This window comes from Lactuca saligna, chromosome 2, assembly GCF_052625555.1.
Source record: "Lactuca saligna cultivar CGN05327 chromosome 2, ASM5262555v1, whole genome shotgun sequence".
Classification (NCBI taxonomy): domain Eukaryota; kingdom Viridiplantae; phylum Streptophyta; class Magnoliopsida; order Asterales; family Asteraceae; genus Lactuca; species Lactuca saligna.
Genome location: NC_136418.1, coordinates 74,503,873 through 74,509,171, shown reverse-complemented (window position 1 = coordinate 74,509,171; position 5,299 = coordinate 74,503,873).

Here is a 5,299-nt window from a genome sequence, read left to right as displayed (position 1 = left end):
ACCCATGGAATTACACTTCATACCCTTGTCAAACGTTAGTGGAGCGTGTGTGGTTAATCGGCACACTAATTTGGGGATGACATTGGTGGCGAAGGGTGGCTCGATGCTTATCATAGATCAATGGAGTGTGTGTGGCTAACCGACACATTGATTAGGTAATAGTAGCATTGGGTGCACCATGTGATTCGTATGGTTATTCACACCTTGTTTGTGATCCTCGGCATCCCAGTCACAAATAGTAGGGCATAACCAAGATTAAACATGCCATTGAAAAATTCAATGAATCTCAAAAGATCTAGGAGTTTCAATTCATTTAAAACTTAAACTTCCTTTTAGTTTATCATGGTGGAAATTGGTAAATCGTCATTTACCTACCTTTAAATATTCTGCAACTAGATTACGGCATCCCTCTTCTAGGTTGTAGAGTATTGTGTGGGATCCTAGCTTGATGTTTCATTTGGGTGTTGCATCAAGAATTTTAATCAACTTAACTTGAATTTTATCCCATTTTGTAGATGTCTGAATCTTACAATGGTCTTCCCAAATCCTTTGGAACAAGCTTTCCAATTGAAGATGACATTCCGAGATACGATCGAGGAAATGAGAGTCATGCTTCACTTCCTCCACCTCCTCCAATTATTCTCCCTGACCCACATGTTTAAAGGCTTGAAAAGTTCAAGCTCACTCAAGCCCTTTTGGCAAGTAAACACGAAGATAGGAAACCTGTGTGTGCACACGTCTTAGAGATGAAGTCACACATTGATAGGGTAAAGATGTTGGGTTTCAAGATTTCAAGTGAGCTGGCTGTTGACTGGGTTCTTCAGTCACTTCCTGAATCATATAGTGAGTTCGTTAGAGAGTACTATATGATGGACCATGACGTGACCCTCATTAATATCACCTATTTGCTTATAGCTGCTGAATCAGCAATGATTTGGCGTGTTGGTCAAGCAAATTTGTCTAGTGAATCAAACTCCCAAACTTCAATGGACACTGGCAACATTGGAAGTCCAGAAAGAACTAAGTCTGTGATTGTTCGATGTGTTGTGCCAAAGGAGTCCATTTTCTTTTATTGCCAAGAGAAGGGGCATTGGAGACGAAGCTGCCCTAACTACCTGAGAGATCTAAGAGACAGGAGAGTCAATAAGTATGGCTCTACTTCAGGTACAAAATCCACTATCTAACTCCATTTAAATTCCTATTCTTTATTCATAATGTGATAAGATTACATTTGCATGTTTTGCAGGATTAGAGAAAAGAGAGGAAGTTTGATGGAAGAGCAAGATGAGTCTGATCACGAAGAAATGGATTTCGATCGCATGAATTCGAAGATCAGATTTTGAGCTTAGGAAGTTATGATAGATTTGTTAGGAGTATATGATTACATAGTTTTTCATTTGAATTTTTCATTGTAAGGACATGTTTTCCACTGTTTTTATGAATGAAATAAATTTTGTTTTTTTATCTTATTTGTTTATCCTTGCAATGAAATATATGAAAAATTGATATTTGTGTACTTCTATTATTAGCAAAATGGATTTGATTCTTAATTATGTTATTTGTGGAAATGTCAAAAGTTTACAAATAAGGAGAGTTTCTCATCGCCCAAGTTTCAATTGGATAGAAACTTGGAATCATGCAATGTGTATTGTATGATGAATGAAAAACTTTCACATTTGGGAAACTTAGACTGATTCTTTGACAAAGTGTCAATTTGAGGACTAGGAGATCAAGTACACTAGGTTATGCGTTGATCAAGTCCACCACAAGAGTCACAAAGATATTTGTCATGATTTACTAAAAGCTTAGTAAATATGATTATACTTATAAGATTAAGTGTAATTCTGAGTTGATTGAAAAAGTTTCAATGAATAGTAGAACGAATAAAGAAGAATCAAGTAGGCAGAAAGATAAAAAGTTTCTCTATTCTAAAAAGAAGGGAGAGTACCTTTTATTGTGTTTTATGATAAGTCTTAAAGATTAAGAACCATGTCTCAATAGATCCTCTAAGTGATTCTTAGTGCAATTGCATGTCTAAGAAGAGGAATCAAGTATTGTAGAAATGGTTAAATCAATAAGTCAATCATACTTCGTTCCAATATCAAGTCTTAGAGTCAAGATTGTGACATTGAGTGAAAAGTTTTAAGTAGGTTTATAACACTAATCAAATGTGGAACTTGGAAAAGTTTTATTATTCGTACACATTTGAAATTGGTAAGTTGTGCTGTCTTGGGTAAGACAAAGACAAACTAGGACCAATTATGTGAAGTGTTTTGTCTTGATAAGAACTACACTAACTCTTGAGTATTTGCTTTGTCAAGAAATGTTTCTTGAAAAGAGAATCTTATATGTCAAGGAGTCAGTGGGAGTCTAAATGGTCTTGAAAGGTTTCAAGAACAAATCAAGAATAAACCTTATCGATCATCACTAGCACACGACTTGAGGTTGACAACCTATCGTGCTGACATTATTTTGTTTCTGTGCCATTCCAATTGAATTAATTATGTATGTGAGTTCTATGAGTTCTCATTTGAATGCATACTAAAGCCTTAGTCGATGGAAAGTACATTGATATGTAAGGACAAGTTACTAAACTACTTGGAAGACATGGTGGGAACTCGTGTTACCATAGGGCAAGAAATCAAGATTAAGAAAGTTCAGTCCATATGAGTTTGGATTTGTCGCAAACCTTGGTTTTGGCAAATTCACATGGATAGGATTGAAAAAGTTTCAATGAATAGTTTCAATGAATAGTAGAACGAATAAAGAAGAATAAGTGTAATTCTGAGTTGATTGAAAAAGATCTGGATCAAACAAGGTCTAGATTGTAACCTTGTGCAAGTGAATTCACAATGTAACCTTGTTACAATAAAACTTTGAAAGCCACAAGGACATTAGTGGCATGTGTATGTATATAAGTTCATATATACGTGTATACATATATATACCATTGAAATCATATTTATAACAAGCTCTTGAAAGTAAACGAACTATAACAAGTTAAGATAAATCAAATAGTTGAAACATAAATCATAAACCATACCTTGCTTTACAATCTTAAGCATAGGATCCCACCCAATTAATGATTTGGATTGCCCAAGGCCGAAAACACAATGCTTAGGAAGTACTAAGACCAAAATCAACACCATGCAAGCGCATTAAGGCCGAAGACACAAGCTAAAAGGGGCTAAAACCGAAATCACAAGCCTAGGACATACCTAGTCCGAAATCAAACAAGTCTAGGCTGAAATTACTTATGATTTTGGCCATATAAAGGGAATTCAACAGATTTCAGTCTAAGGGAAATAAAAGGATAAGATAGTTGACTTTTGTGATAAGACGCTTCATCATTTTCCCATGCAAAGTATTAACCAACAGTATCCTACATATTACCTGTGACATCCCTATTTCACGGCCAGAAAAGACCGATTTTTTGTTTATGCTTTATAAAAATCAGAGTACCTCTTTTAATAAAAATATTGTGGAATTTGTTCTCAGTAAACATGATAAATACGTTTTCAAAACATTTCCGAAGAAAAATATTTTTATTCATTTTGAAACATTTGGGATGTCATCGTCAATACAGAAACATAAGCATAAACAGAACTTACATTCATTATCACTAGTGATTTATATCTTCTTAATCTATCAGTGTGATGTGACTTCATATCAACCCCTGTGATATAAATAAACTGAGTGGGTCAGGTTGGGAAAAACCTGGTGAGTACATAAGGTTTTCAACCCACAATAATATAATTATCATGTTTAATCTTCTAACAACTAATCAACCCAATTACCCATCCCCATTATCTTATTTACTCTTAAGGATCTACCCTAAGAATCATCTTTTACTCGTTCATTTATTCCTAAGGATTATCCTAAGGAATAGGTACGAAGTCTATCGTTGTCAATGACAGAGCTGTCAAGCACAGCTGCTAATTTTATCACTTAGGCGTAGCTGCCAGAATTTTGACATTCTTTATGAGGCGCATCTGACGGGATTGTCCTTTAGGCGCAGCTGCCAGGTTATCTCGTTTATTGACAATATCGTTTTCGAGAGTCCACTCGCAATACAGGTCAATGGGTTTTTAGAGTACATCGGTGAACACATTGTTCACAACACCTGTAAGTTGCGAGCCTACTAGTGTTTCACTGGATTGTCTAGAATAGTCCGTGGTTGTCATCCATACTCTGCTAGATGATGGGGCCAACATTTGGGAAAAAGGCTTCTCACATCGTCCACCTCTCACCCTTACCTCGTGGTCTGTATCACCTCTCAACTTATCGTCCAACTCATATTTCATCTACCCATGTTTTAGCCAACATATTATATAGATATAAATACATATACAGTTTAAATCATATAAAATCATATAAAATCGTTCATCCGGTATAGATAGCAAGTATACAGATAATATGCAGACATAACACATAGTTTATATAAAATACTTCATATCTATGTGTAAGATGAAAGTAACTATGCGCTCACAGCACGTAATTTATATTAAATACTACATATCTATGTGTAAGATGAAAGGGACCATGCACTCACTTGCTATTATTACAATTATATAAGCACAAAACAATATTTCTCAACCAATATATATAGACAGAGGCCAGACATAAAACATCAGAGGACAGGACCGTTTTAGCATATAGCATTTCTAAAATCCAACAACCCTATGCGACCCTTTAAACCAGATTCCCCATACTGCGAGTGGTTAAAAAGATATTATAAAGACACTTATATAACTCATAATAATAGCCCAAATACTTATTATAAGGTCCTAATAACATTACTATATTAAAACATATGCTATACTAAAGATAGGTTAGGCGTAGCTCACTTACAACGGTTTTTTCTCAAAACCGGGATCCGCTGGAGCAACGTTCCCGAGCTGAAAGTCTCTTCTTCTCAGATCCGTTGGGCACTTCGGGGCTTCCGCCTCGTGCTAGCGAGGTTCCCTAGGCTTTTCGGGGGGTTTCGGGGCTAGATAGAGGTTCTAGAGAGAGAGAGAGGGAAGTGATGGGAGGTGTGAGGAATGAAGAGGGCTTCACCTCTTATTTATAGGGGGTTGGAGCAAGATTCATGTTGTAAATTTCTTGATATCCACGTCGTGAGTGAGCTTGGGCTCCAAGTCTGAGCCAGGTGCTGACACGTGGCATCGTACACAGGGTGGAAATCTGCTGATTTTCAAAAATTCATTACTTTCGCATACGAGCTCCATTTTCGACATTATTTATATCCACACATAGGTAAAAATAACATATACAACTTTCTTTTTGACTCCGTTGGCTA